The sequence below is a fragment of the Micrasema longulum genome, unplaced genomic scaffold (assembly GCF_059751315.1).
Source record: "Micrasema longulum isolate JH-2025_06_02 unplaced genomic scaffold, ASM5975131v1 h1tg000230l, whole genome shotgun sequence".
Taxonomy (NCBI): Eukaryota; Metazoa; Arthropoda; class Insecta; order Trichoptera; family Brachycentridae; genus Micrasema; species Micrasema longulum.
Window position 1 is genome coordinate 6,822 of NW_028277435.1, and position 15,731 is coordinate 22,552.

Sequence of the window (15,731 nt, forward strand, 5' to 3'; positions counted from 1 at the left end):
CGGCATTATAACAAAGAAAATCACCACCAGTAATAGACGTCCTAGAAGTCCGTCGATTGTACTCAGTAGAACTTAAGGACGCAGATTTGACATGAGAGGCGGCAAAAGTGCTGGCTTATGAAAGTCACTGGGCCTCAATTATGAGCGCTATCTTCATTTGTATAAATCGAGACGGTATACTTAACTACTGTCATATCTGTATCTTGTTTGTTTTTCCATTTACGTCGCCTAAGTTGTGTTGAGTGGGGAATCCGCTCTCCAGCCCTGCGGATTCTATATCGTGGGTCCTATGTGGCCCAGGTTACGTATGCGGCCCAGGTATGGGTAAATCGTTTGAATATCGGAGTGGCTCGACTAGCACTTCTTAGTGGACAGAGGGTTCCTCTGCTGGCACTGACAAGAGCATATCGGACTGTGGCGTCTGAGACTCTTTCTGTGCTTGCAGGAGTTCTTCAAATATATTTTACAAGAGAGGCAGTAGTAAAACGCTCTGTGAGGAGAGGAGAGAATATGGAATACTTTGGTGTTGAGCTGCGCCCTTCCGAGACAAGATTTAGCGTACTATGTGATATTATGCGAGGCGTAACTCTCAATCAATGGCAGAATAGATGGGACATGGCATGTACGGAGAGATGGAGGTGGTATTTTTTTCCTTCCATCAGACACAGGATGTGTAGTAAGTTCTTGGTGTTTGACCATCATACTGCACAAATGGTTTCGGGACATGAGGAGTTTAGAGACAAGCTTCATAAACTTGGACTTGCCCCTGTCTCGAGCTGTGCTTGCGGAGATAACCATCAATCGGACGAACACATCCTGTGGTACTGTGTGCTATTTAGATGACGCCAGAGATGAGATACCATTCAGGTCTGACAGGGGTCATGCAACCAGCGTGGAATGTGGATCTGATGGCCAACAGTACGAATTTTGCACTCTCTCGTCAGTTTGTCCGGACTTGGGTATCGCGTTGGGAGCTCCTCAGATGCGCGGACGCCTAGGTGGGTAAAATATGGTGGGACAGGCAACTGTTCCTGTCGGATGCTCATTCAGTTGGGTCTGTGCTTCCTTCCGAGAGGACCCTCTGCCTCTGACCACTCAGGGAGTCCTTCTTTATCCAAAATCGTTCTCTTAATGTAAATATCCGTGTTTTTACTTATGTTTTATGTAAGTTATGTTACTATAGTTTTAAGAAAATGTTTTTGTATATTTGGATACGTTTATTTATGTAAATTGTTTGTTAACATATTTTTTTGAATAAAAAAAAACAGAGGCATTGAGGGGATCCTGAGGGGTGGCAACGACGTGTTGGCCTCTGTCCATACGTCCTCCTCCCCCCTCCTTAATCTGCATAGAGTTTGTATTCCTTAGGAATATTTATAATAACTTTCCTCTATGCGCAGCTGACAGAGAGTCCCTCAGGACTCTATAACAGCTGCGGGTGGATGGTGGGCTTACGGGTCTCCCCTCAATTTCCTATCTGTATCTACCTCAGAATGTTATACTGACTTGTCGTATCTACATCATATGATCAAAACAAACCAATGAAGGACTGCAACAATTTAGTCCGCGTTTCTTACCTCATTAACATTTAAAATAGTTCTCATTTATATTTTAAATAGGCTTCTGTGATAAAAAGTTCTCACTTCAAAGCGATTATAAACTTCAATAAATCCTAAATCAAGCAAAAAAATGCTCGCTTCAACGTGACTTTTAAAAGACTTTTGACATTTCCAAGACGGTCCTTTAACGTTTAGATCCGTACAATTCGGAAAACAGTAAGACAGACGGAAAAAAAAAAACTTTTTTTTTAAGTGACAAATTTCTTACGCCTAGATGCTCTTATATGTTAATATGGCAGAATCAAACGACATTTTTTTTTACATCTAGCCACTCGTTTCCGAAAATGACAGTTATGTCAGAATTTAATTCGAATTCAAAATTTACTTATTTCTCGCTTATATTTTAAATCGGCTTTTTAGAAAAAATAAATCGTAATTGAAGGAAAAGTTACTCGGTGCCACAAAATTTAAAGTCACTTTCAATGCGTAGATAAACGTATCTAGTGGTTCTAGACCCGTCGGTATAAACCGATGTACTTACATCAAAACTTGATGTTGGGAGGATCGGTAGTGTATCTTCGTAATCGGTCGGGAGAATTTTATCTTCAACTATGACGTCATACTGAAGTAAGGTCATTTCAGTGCGTAGATATGTGTACCGTGACGTACGCTTCCCCTTGTTTCATATCGATGTACCTATCCAAAACTTGAAGAGGGGGGGGTTGGTAGTGTATCTTCGTAATCGCTTGAGAGAAATTTTCTTCAACTATACCGTCAAGGTGAAGGTATGACGTCTTTTTCTTCCCATCATAATCGAGGCCCTGGAGGTGTCTGGTAATGTTCACATGCTCCGATTGCGAAGCATTTGGGCATGATTAAGGCATTTATGATTTGGTGAATGAAGGGCAGCGGTATAATAATTCATTAATGTAATTAGTAAATAATCCACTTTGATCTTTAATTTAAAGATAACGCTTTAATTGAAGAAAAAAAAAAAAAAATTCTTTGAAAGGGATTTTAAGTAAATGAATACAGTTTTTGCTACTGTTTGTGTAACTGGAATATGGTAATAAAGAAGAATGACAGTATCCGATTTTAGCCTTCCATACAAATTTCCAAACTATAAGTGAAAGCGATAATGAAAGCAATAGAGTTGAATTTAGTAAAAGTCAAGGCGTAATAAGTTGATTTTTTATAAATAACCCGACATTTGAGAAAAAAAAAGAGTTAAACCAATAGGAAGACACTGAGTCTAAAGCGGTTTTTGGATATGAGGAAGAAGTACTTTCACATGCTCTACTTAGTAGTTTAAGAAAATAATAATTTGAATAGTAGAGGTATTAGAGGTTAATATAAGTCAAGTCCATTTTTTTACCAAACAAAGACAGCAAAAAATATTAGTCAATAATTCATAGCAGCTTCATCGTACACTGCGCGAAAAACGCGAGCCGTTTTGGCAGCTTTAACCCTCGATTAAACGCGAACAAAATGATGAAGACTTGTAATGAAATAAATGAATGTATGGAAAGTAAAAGCAAACAAAACACCTTTACTTTTTTTTACTTTTTTTTACTTTTGATGCTCATTTTTCAATTTGGAAAAATACTGACACAACTTATGCCAAAACCCAATATAATATTTGAAATGGTATATGTTTTCAGAAAAAATAATTGGGACGGTAATTTAAATTAAAATGACTCGTAGCGTGTCTTACAGAGTTTTAATTGAAATATAATCCCCCAGCACTCTAAAAGGGGTGCTGGTGGAGGTAAATGTACCTCTTCTTTCAGTATGTGTGTTATGTGGTTTTATATAAACCTAATTACAGAACACCTTTTCATTTATTACAGGTGTAATTAATATTACAATACGTAGTATCAAACTCCGGATCAAAGGTTTGGAGTAGCACCCTAATTTACTACAACTTGATTGAAAACCCGTGTCGTAGCACCGAATTTACGACTAATTGAAAATGTTCCGAGTGAAATATTTGGGTTTATTAAGCGCTTAAATGAAAAAACTTCAACCACTTTAGAATAAATTTAAAATATTATATGACATGAATTGTATAATATGTTTTGTCAACGACGTATAATTAAATAGACATGTTACAAACGCAAAGGCTATAAAATATCAATTCGTGGGAAATTGTCTTCCTTACCTCACATCATATAAAATATTTGGGTATAACAAATGATAAATACTTTAAGTAGACAGAACACATAGATATTAAAACACTTTAAATAAAAAAACTCTCCCATATCTGCAATTTGACACGTTACATCTTATCCTTCATTAAACTTAAATAACTATAATCAAATCAAAACCGGGATGGATAATACCATAAAAGAAATATAGAAGAACACAATGTATAAAGTGGCCACTTAAACCCGCCTATTACAGGTCATAAGCCATGTAATTGCCTAGACTGACATATTCCCTTCTCTAGGGTATTCTCCATCCCTGTTGTAATTTATCAATCTTAATGACTCCCGAGGAGGTGAAATCCAATCTTGTCTTAAAACATTTGGACAAACTCAAATATTGTAACAAAATCAACTGGTCCAAAAATGTTTAAAATTGTAATTTTTTTTTTCAGGCGTTGCCTAGTATGTGAAATAATTCAGTCAGATGAATTTCTTCTTTTTTATTTAGTAGCCTTGCGTGTCATGTACAAAGCTAAGGTACTCAGAAAAAATCATTTTTGTTTGTCTTGGGAATGGGATGTTCGATCACTGATTTTGGTTTATTACCTTTATGAGTCCAATCACCATTGTTGCAAAGTTCAAGAACGATGGCGCGTGATAACTACTTTTAACTACAGTGTGGATATTTATTAACGATATTCCATCTTTCCTGCATTTTGCCTCAAGATTATGGCGTTGCAAACTGAAAAATGGGCACTGAAATAACAGATGTTCTATACTCTGTGAAGAAATATCATCGCATGGACAATAGTCATTGAAAAAATATTTTATGTAAACATTATTATATTGTGTTACAAAAATGTTTATAAAGAGAAATCCCTGCAAAAAAACTGCTTTTGCCGTTTGGCGGGAATTAAAAAAATTGTTTAGAAGAATGCTTATGTGAAGAAAAAAAATAAATAAATAAATGAAAAATAAAAAATAGAACATTATATTATCATTTCATTCGTAAATACCATTTTATGAAAGTAGTAGATAATTATTAGTTATATTTTTAAGTATATTATTATTTGTCGTTTAAAATTAGGTACATAAATAATAATAACACTGACGACTAGTGACTAGTGACAAATTAATATGAACTAAGGAAATAATATGTATGTTCATGTCTTTAACCCACGAATGTTTTGCATGTGTATCAAGATTTGCTTACTTTATTTCGAATTATGTTGGGCAATGCATTATTTTCTTAAGACGTTTAACTAAATTAATGTAGTCTTACCTTCACGTGCCTCTATATCATCATCATAAAACCCTAGTCCACACTTGATGGTGCTTAGGGCATTGCCTTGGAAAAATTACGTGCAGTGTATCTCGATCATGTGTTACAGGAAGGTATGGTGATCTGTCGTACTCAGTTTCAGTTTAAATAACCTTATACAGAAATATTTCATGTTGACCCTCCCAGAAATCGAGCCCGGGACCTCAAGCATGGTAGGCCAATACTCCAACCACTACACGACGAGGCCAATTTTTTTTCATTTGATTGACAGTTTTAGGATTTTTTTCTGAAAGTACCTATGGAGTCTTAAACACTCGTCCAGGATTCTATTTCACACATAGAACTGTATTTTCCATCCACCCGGACACAAATAGATTTATCATATGTTGTCATAGTTTGTGAGCGACGCAATGTGCTGGTGCATTTTAGAAGAAAAATCCACAGTAGAACAACTAAAAGGTAAAAGTGACTTCAATAGAAAAATTAAAGCTAAGATTTTAAAAGCCAATTTTGCGATTGGGTTGAAATATTAACTACCTGGTAAAAGAAGAAGTATAAAAATTGGAAAATTGGAAAATTGTTTTCAGGCGTTGCTTACCAGGTGATTTGGTTCAGCTGGATGAATCTCACCCACGCGATAAAGGTTTCGGCTATTTTACTTCACAAAAGTCAACAGATGGAAGAGTTGAGGAAATGTAAATGTAAATGTTCAAACATGGGCAGAATAGTGAATGTTACACAGTGTGTAAAATGACATGTCATAAGCCAGTGACATGTAATAAACCTAGATTTCCATATTCCCTTCTCAAAAATGTTTTCTCTCTCTGTTGAAATGTATTTATTCATTAGGGAGGAAATCCAGCTAGTCTGCAAGTATTTGGACATCATCAAACATTGTTGAAAAAAAAAGGTTATTTTTTTTACATATTTATATGATACGATTATGTGGGTGATTCCACCCATTTCTATTCCCTTCTTAAAAATATTCTCCAACTCTTTTGTAATATACGTCAAGTTTTAAAACTTTCTGGGGTAATGTTAATTAACCTGTGGATCGCTACGTTCAGGTCGCGAACCCTTGCTTATATTCTATCAAAAACTTTCCTTCAGACAAAAAAAAACTCAATTCAATTACTATTGAATTAATTTATATTTTCTTTACTTACTGTTTTTATATAAATGCATTGAATTTTATAATTAGGATACCAATTAAGAAAGTATTGCGAAAGCAACAAAACCGGTCACTGTTTATTTTACATTTGTAGATTAAAATATAACTTGTCTTTTATTTGTTAAATAAAAAGTACCAAAATATGTTTTTTGGTTTTATTTTATATAAGTAACAATATTTTGAGTTTGTCCAAATTTTTGTAGACAAGGACTGGATTTAACTCCCTGGGGAGATGTATATATTAACATATTACAACAGAGATGAAGAACATTTAAGAGAAGGTATGTAGGTGAAATAATTCAATTTGATGAATCTCACCCGCATAAATAAAGGTTTCAGCTCTTTAACTTCACAAACATCAACAGATGAAAGAATTGAAGGAATTTAGATGATCAAATATAGGCAGAATGGTGAATGTCACACAGTGTGTAAAGTGGCCACTTAAACCAGCCATTGACAGGTCATAAGCTCTGTAGATGCCTGGACTTATATATTACCTTCTATTAAATGTTCTTCATCTCTGTGGTAATATGTTAATATAAACAGCTCTCCAGGGAGTTGAATCCAGTCCTTGTCTACAAAAATTTAGACAAACTCAAAATACTGTTGATAAATTACCTGGTCCATGAAGAAGTATAGAAATTGAAAAAATAATATTTTCAGGCGTTGCCTAGTATGTAGGTGAAATAATTCAATTGGATGAATCTCACCCGCATAAATAAAGGTTTCAGCTCTTTAACTTCACAAACAACAACAGATGAAAGAATTCAAGGAATATAGATGTTCAAATATAGGCAGAATGGTGAATGTTACACAGTGTGTAAAGTGGCCACTTAAACCAGCCATTGACAGGTCATAGGCCCTGTAGATGCCTGAACTTCTATATTACCTTCTCCTAAATGTTCTTCATCTCTGTTGTAATATGTTATTATATAATTAAACTCTAAGTTTGTATCATATATATTTTCAGGTACAAACCGCTATGTCAGTCGAAGAAAAATGCAAAACTCGCAACCAACACTGTCATATTTAAAATAAAATTTCAAAATAGATAGTATAATTTGGTCGAAAATATCTTTGCGCCAATAAAACTACGAAGGAACAATAGAAAACCAACAAGAGAACGTTGATTTTGAACCTACGATTTTAACAAATGACTGCTTTGTCAACTGGGACACATAACTCCGGTTGTGCAACTTCACGGTAATAGTTTGTTACTTACTTACGTACACTTCCTGCTTACTGAATAATGCACCCCACCCACTTTTATACGTTATTTGATAACAACGCTGCGAGCCGTTCTTGCCAATAAAAGACATTATTCGCGCAGAAAACACTGGGAAATTTCCTTTAGAGCTTGACCCACATATCAATAATCCCTCCGTCGAGCCTGTGTCCATGCACTGCCATGCAAATGAATGCAAAGTAATTCTGTGACGCAACTGTTACACTTTGCAAATATTGGGTTAAACTTTAATAAAATGCAACACATTGCAGTAAAAATACGAATAAATTCAAATACGACAAATGATAAAGGCACTTGTTTGTACCCGATTTTCCAAACAATACTAGACTAAGTTGGTGTCACTTTCTGGGATATTTCTGACTGCTTTCCAGTGCCCACCACCTGAGCTGATATTGATGTCGATGTTCATAAATGCTGCAATGCGATCCTAAGAAATGCCATTCAAAAGTTGTGAAAATTTAAAAGTTTAAATAATGACGAAACCACATTTTTTTATTATTTATTTATAATCAACTTCAATGGCAAAATAAAAATATATCCGGTATACTATTTAGTCTTTATTTTTCCATGTGAAGTTCATTAAGTTTTACAGATATCTTTATGGAGATGGAGAACCCCGAGAAAAAGAGAATATAAAGTTTAAGCATTTAAATGGCTAATTATCTATCATTAACTATTTGTATGCTAGTAACTGCTTATTGTTTCACGGACATGAAATAAAAACCGATATTTTTTGCAAAAAAATTCTTTTAAAATGTAAAGATTACGGGCATCCCTGTTATGCCTTTGTAATAATTATAATTATTAAAATGGGTGTTTTCACACCGAAATATTTCATAGTCCCTGAACTGGAACCTGAAGCGTTAGACTGTTCATCTTACCTTCATGTAACAAAAAAATTATCAAAAGACGCCGCGATTGGTGGGCTAATTCTGTATCCTATGCACCATTAGGTGAGGAAAGGGAATGATAATGATGAATAATTAAAATAGACAAACTGAAGTGATCGTTAAAAACTATCAAAGCGCCTGATTAAATTTAATCAAATACATTTATTTTGATAAACAAAAACCAGTAGGTTGAACTTTCATCAATTTTTTTAAACTAAGATCTTTCAAGGGGGAGACTGGGAATGAAAGAAACTCGGGATGATTGAAACAAACGAATTTTGAAAATAATGACTTTTCTACAAACATTTCTGCTACTTTAATGCATCTATTCTACTCCTTTCTCACTACTGTAAAGCCCGAGGCTCTGTGATAAAGGGTTGTGAGTAAATCATAGAGGTATTAGTAAAATACAACAAAAGTAAGTTTTCAATATTTTTTTCAATGCTGAGGTGAGAGATGAAAGTAACAAGTTGTTACTTTGATCCTGATTATGCTAGTTACTTCTTGTATCAGGCTTGAGTTGTTCTTTTTTATTTTAATCATATTTTTTAGGTGTAGGTTGAGAGAATAGAATGCCATATCAATAAAATGGAATAAATAATAAACAAAATGAAAACCAATAGAAATCAGCAACGCCCGAGACGCTTCTGCTTCTAAATGGCTTTTTATGATATTGCTTTTTATGATACGTTTACAGCTGATCCTACAATGCCATTTACAGCATGTACGGATATTACTTATCCCCGAATATGAGTCTGAGCAATTTGTCGACATTTATCAATTCAACAGTTCCATCTACTTCTTCACGTAAGTGAAGTAATTCACAAAGTTCAAAATCTGGCACCTATTAAGTTTAAAAAGTATTCAGAGCAAGCCAAGTAAAGGAAAACAATATTTTTTTTCCTATGATATTGAATCCATACCAAAAGCAGGATCCCGCTAAAACAATGGATGAGGAAAGACATCTACGAAATCGGCAATTATAACTGACATCCAAAATTAGAAAATCTACATTCAGAGAGAAAAAGTGAGAAAACGGAATGTCGCGTCTGCTCAAAGATTTGTGCTGAGTGCTGAAGAGATTATTAACCCAAAAAATTGCTTCCAAAAAATACACAGTAAAAAACAAAAAATTAAATTAAAGAATACGAAGAATATTACTGAACATTTTTTTTTGCCGTTTTCAAACACTAAAACAAATGAAAAATGGGTGCAGTATTTAAAGTGCCCCCTTGCACTAATAATGAACTGAGCTATGTTTGTCGAAAAAATAATTTAAAGAGTCTATATTTGGCAAAATCATTAATTTATTTTATTATTATTATACTTTATAGAATATAATCAATTTTAAAAAGTGGTGCTTTTAGCATTATTTCGTTTTTTTACCCACGTTACAATCATCATGTGCCTCTTACTAATACAATCGTCTGTAGGGGTCGGGATGGTTGTTACAAATGCCGTCATTTGCATTTTTTTTTAAACTGTCAAGTTTTTAAAAATAATTTAAATAGCGATAGAAGTAAGAAATATATTTTCATGATAAGAAAAATCAATTACTGTCAAACTGTTAGCAACCGAGAGATATAAGCACAAAATTTAAATTTTTTTTTTTCCTCCCCGATCTCCCCTACCTAACATGTATTAAATAAGAGTACTTAAAACAATGATTGCTCCAATTGACCTTGAAATAGAGGTGTGTCCATAAAATAATATATTCCTTAGTATCTTAGTTCTCTTTTGTGACGTAAGGATTTTCAATAATAATACTCGTAAGACGTGGATATAATTTTCATATCTAGGTCAATATATTAAATTGAACAATTAATCAAAAGGGTCTTGAAGATTATTTAATACAGCTATGACAGAATAAGACGTGTGTTTAGCTGTAATCAACTATATTATAACACTTTCTTGCGCGAAGGTTGATTAAATTGGTATTTAAAGAAAAATAATTGATAGCCAGCAATTTCCTCCATTTTAATTGGGTCGTCGAGAAGAATAAAAAAATATTTATTTTGCTTTTTAACTTATTTAGTAGTATATTTGACTTTAGATAAAATCAAATAATTTATCACAAAGGTACCATCATATTTTTTAAAAAGTATTTATTTATCACTTACACAAGAGTAAAAAAAAAATACTCAGCCGTTTATTCATTATAACTGTCTACAGCTTGGAAGTTATTTTTTTTTATAATGAAGCAAAAAATTCAATTAAACACAAATATAAAATCAAACTTGGAAACTTAACTGAACATTAAAACAAGGGGCAGGTATTTACTAAAAATTTACTAGAGCAACGATAATTGAAAAAAATTCTTCGTGAAAATGCTTATAAAATCTCTTTGGAGATTTTATAGAGGAGCGAAAAGAGGAGCTCTTTTTCCCATACATTGAGCGAAAGCTAAACTTTCCTTAAAACTATCTTTATCTTCTTATGATTAGCACAATTTAGTGTAAAATATAATTTAAATTTAAGATAAATATAACAAAAATAAATACATCGATTATATAAATGACTGAATTAAGAGGCTAAAAATAAAAACCTTGTCTTTTGAAAGTAGGTATGTGTCAAATTCTAGTTGCATATGACATTATTCAGCACAAAAGAGAAATTCAAAACAAACTTAAATTAAATAAGGAAAATATTTAAAAATACATTTTTTACGGAAAGACCCGCTAAGCTTCTGTCAAAGAGGATTATCAGCTGGTGGGAAAATGAGATTATAAGTTAAGAAAAATACATAATAACATCCACTCAAATTGAGAAAAATCTATCGAACCCGCGATGCTAGTTTCACAGTTGGCTGTCTTAGAAATCATAATGAATATATTTTTGTATTAAATATTTTGAGATTAATAGTTCTAAGTTAAAACATTCATATATAAAGGTACCGTTTGAAGAATAATTCAGCTTCCCGATCTTTAGAATAACGTTAAATAATTGGAGAAAATTTCAATACGTTAGTTTTTACATGTTTATATAATAAAGTCCTCTTTGTGCTGCGCTTTTGACTATCATACGTGAGATACTGTGTTCGATTCTTAACCTGACTAGCTCCTAAAAAATAGGAATCCTTCCCTCGCGTAGCAATAATTAATTGCGAAAAACTGTAAATGGTGTTAATTCAGTACCTTATGTGTCGTTATAGGGAAATGAACGTTAGAAAAAAATATTATCGTGAACTTTAGCACCGATAAATTAAATTTGATGAAATAAAATGAAATCAAATTAAATCAAATCAAATGAAATAAAATAAAATTTAATCAAATGAAATACAAAAAATTAAATTTTTTATTTTTATTTTAAATGTAAAAAAAAATAATTAAAATAAAACAAAATATAATAAAATAAAATAACACAAAATAAAATTAAATTATATTAAATTATACTAAATTAAATCAAATAAAACTGTGACCTGTGAAGATTTATTGTGACGGGTTCCCGTGAATAGTTCTCGTCCTCCGTGCCCAGGTCTATAAAGAGCCTGGCTACTATGTGGAAGGCGAGATTTCTCATTTTGCTAAATCTCTCCCTCCAAGCCCAGATCCAAAACGTTTTGGGGGCGAGCTTTTTCACATCCTAAGGTCTATCCAGTGGTTCCCTGAGGATAAGGTTTATTTTATGATGAACCTAAAGCATCACATTCACACAAAATATGTAAAGATGTTTTCCTCATCTGCACTGTAGAACCTACATCTAAAAATTTCGAAAAGGTTCATTCTAGTGAGGTGTTGGTTCAATCTGCAGTGCCCTGTAAGGACTCTAGTGATACCCCTCACTTGATTTCGGCTAACCTTTATTAGGTCGAAAGCTAATCTTTGCGAGTACCCTTTTATCAGTATAAAAATAAATGATAAAAAATTAAAAAATAATGTAATTGTTATGTAACGTCAAACATAACTAATGTTTTGTTTTATTACGAAGCAATTATTGTTTAATTTGTCTTCGTAGGAACAAATTTATTTGTTAATGTTTTATTAATTAAATTATCATTAAGTTCCGGAAGTTTTGCAGTAATTCATATATAGACCAGTAAATAAATAAACTTAATTTATTTAGAACTGTTTAGAGGTCACAGGAGATTGCCAGAAAAAACGCTAGTTGAAAAGCCATTATCTCGTTTACAAAAAATGCTGCCTAATGCGGGTATTGTTAAATAAATCCTGAGTTTGTATTGACCAGGTCATAAGATCAAATAGCGCTTTATTTGGTTGATATTTTATTTACACGAAAATTTCCCAGTTATTGAATAATGGACAAGAATTTTAAAAAATCTGACATTCAAACAACTATTGCTGTTTATAGGTTCAAAAAAAATTATCCGCGGCCATTATGTATATTGTTCTTGTGATAAAACTGTTCAATATGAACATACATAATAAAATGTTCGGATATGTACCTACGTAGATTTAATTATTAGTCAAAAACATGATAGGGCATTTTAAATAAAATTAGTGGGGATTCAATAAGTTGTTAACATTTTGTACTGAATATAATCGCTGAATTAATTAGCTTTTTTATACCGATATTTACTCGGAATAAGAAGGTAGTTTATTATAAACCTACTCTCATTAATTTCTAGTTGGTTATTTATTAGTTTATAAAATTAAATAAAAAATAAGTTTCTTAGTTACTAACTTGTTTATGGTAACTAGTATTTATCATAACGACTGGATTTATTAACATTTTTTTATGCAATATAATATTATGTTACATGAAAACTGATAACTAAAACGTATTAATTAAAAAGGTGATATCCAAAAATACATTTAAATAATACGAAATAAATATGTATTTTAAAATTGACTTTTTTACAGCGTGATATGTTTAATTCTATAAAATTAATTTAATATATTGCTATCTTCTTATTTTTTTAAGCCAATCAACGGGCTTATGAAAGCCCTAATAGATTGGCAATTATGGTATGTAAAACATTAAATTAACTTAACTTAAACAATCTTAGAATCTTTATAAATGTACAATAGAGTCATGGCATGATCTTGGCAGACATGGCAAATGTGTCATCTCAAATCAAGAGTGATAACACCGCTTGCTTCTTGAATGCATGCCTTTCTTGTAGGAACACATCGACAGTACTGTTTAGTGAGATTTTGTTAACCGTTCTGAGGCTAAAGCTAGGGTTTCCTAGGACAGCGGTGCCCGTATCTTTACGGCCGTAGTGAACGGTGATGCGGTTGACAGCCGTCGTAACGGTGACTAGAGAGCTGTTTCCTAGGAAAACGGTGTTGATAACACCGTTAAAAAATAAAACCACTCTCTAGCAACCTCTACGACGGCTGTCCACCGCATCACCGTTCACTACGGCCGTAAAGATACGGGCACCGCTGTCCTAGGAAACCCTAGCTTAAGAGGAATATTTTATTACTCAAACATCTGATTATTTACCTTATTTTTAAGATTTTTTAAATTTCATATTTATTCCATTTCCACACCTGGTGGTGCAAAGAAATATTTCAGTATTTTGTTACACAAAGGTAAGATTATCAGTCTTACGCTCTAAGTGCAGTGGTAAAAGTATAAACCACATCAAACACCTGAAATCCAACCAACGACCTTATCCATGGTAGGCAAATGTGCTAAATACTAAAACACAATTATTTTATTTTATGTCATTGACATAAAATGTACGCAAATAAGCGGCTCTCGTAGTACCTATGATGGCAAATAATCTTGTCTCAAGAACGAGGTTTTTGTTACATTACCAAAAATTATTTTAAGGTTTGAGTATTTGACGTAGTCATTTTATCTTCACTTTTGTGCTTTTTGGCGTTCTGTGCGTTCCAAAACATATGAATACTCTTTTTTTGAAATCATTATGATGGTCTATTATGTGCAAAAAGTTTTTAAGTTGATACAAATAATATGTTTTTGTGGAATACGATTATTTTTTACAAATTAGTTCTAGTTGCACCTAAAAAAATACAAACATGTTTCAATTGATGGTTGACCTTTATCAAATTATTGTTGAAAGCTATACAGAAATAAGAATCAAGTTGCGGTAGACGTAAAAATTGTTTTTCGGAATTATAATCAAATAGGATTCGCGACCAGAATCCACCGAGAAATATCCCAAAATCAATTCCACCATGTTGATTCCACAATAACCAATTAAGTTTACCATGAGTACACAATAGAAAAGAAGAAATTCTAAGAAAATAGAATGCAAGTATATATTATTATTACATTTACCATAAAGTTAATTTTTTGTGGGTAGTTTAACACGATGACATTCAACTATGAAAAAATATAAGTAAATTCTGTGCCTTCGGTCTAAAGGGGCCAGTGTCGTAAATCACAACATTATAGGAGAGTAATTTTCCGGCTATTTTGTGGCGTTTTTATAAACTGTTTGAGATGTTTGAAACGAATGTGCATCTTAAATGTAAAAAATAAATGTTTTAATTGAAATTAACTCTACAAAATGTTGGCAAAAAAAACAATTCCGGCATTGGCCCTTTTAGACCCAAGCCACAGAATTCTAGACCTTGGGTGGTTTAAGATTTATTTTTACACCATCCAAAAACAGAAAAAATATGAAAGTGCAAACATATGCGGAATTGGGAATGTTCATCATCAGCAGACCTTATCCACACCCGATGTTGCATAGGCCACTGCATTTTTAAATTAAATGCATCAAATATCTATCATATAATAACATGATATGGCACACTTTAATGCATTATCGCTTATATTAAGATTATATAATTATGTAGAAATTAATACTGATATGGTATCTTTTTATTTTTTTTTTTTAAAAAAGAAATATTTGCGTTCTTATGATTTACCCAAATATTTAATTTTGAGGGCCATTTTCAACGAGTTGTAAATAACTCACTATTAGAAAATGGGAATCAAGTTGCGGTAAAGTGGGATTCGAACCACAGACCTTTGGTCCGTGAGTCCGAGACACTAGCCACAGGACCACAATCTTTAACGATGCATTAAATAATTATAGGAAAAATGTAACGCATTTTATAAAATCAGATAGTCTCTAATGTTAGTTCGGTAAAATAATTTGGATAACCTGTAAGTATAATGTATTGTAAAAACTTTCAGAATATTAATCGAATTATATTAAACTAAACATTTTTTTTAAATATCCTTAATTTATTTTTTTACTTATTTGTGCATTTTGTGTTCACATTCAATTGATGAACAATATCTAAATAAAACAAATTGTGATTACTATCTTGAACCTGGGACCTGAAGCATAGTAAGCAAACGCGCCAACCACTACGCTAAGTTTTACACTAAGTTTTCTTTTCCAGGATTTTACCGGAGAGCAAAGTCAAAAGCCGAGTCAAAAATACTCGTCAAGGATTCTGGTTCTAATTCACTGAACTGTATTCTTCATCCGCCCGGACACAAAAGGTGTAAATGGAGATTAGAAATGGGGAAAGAACTTATAACAG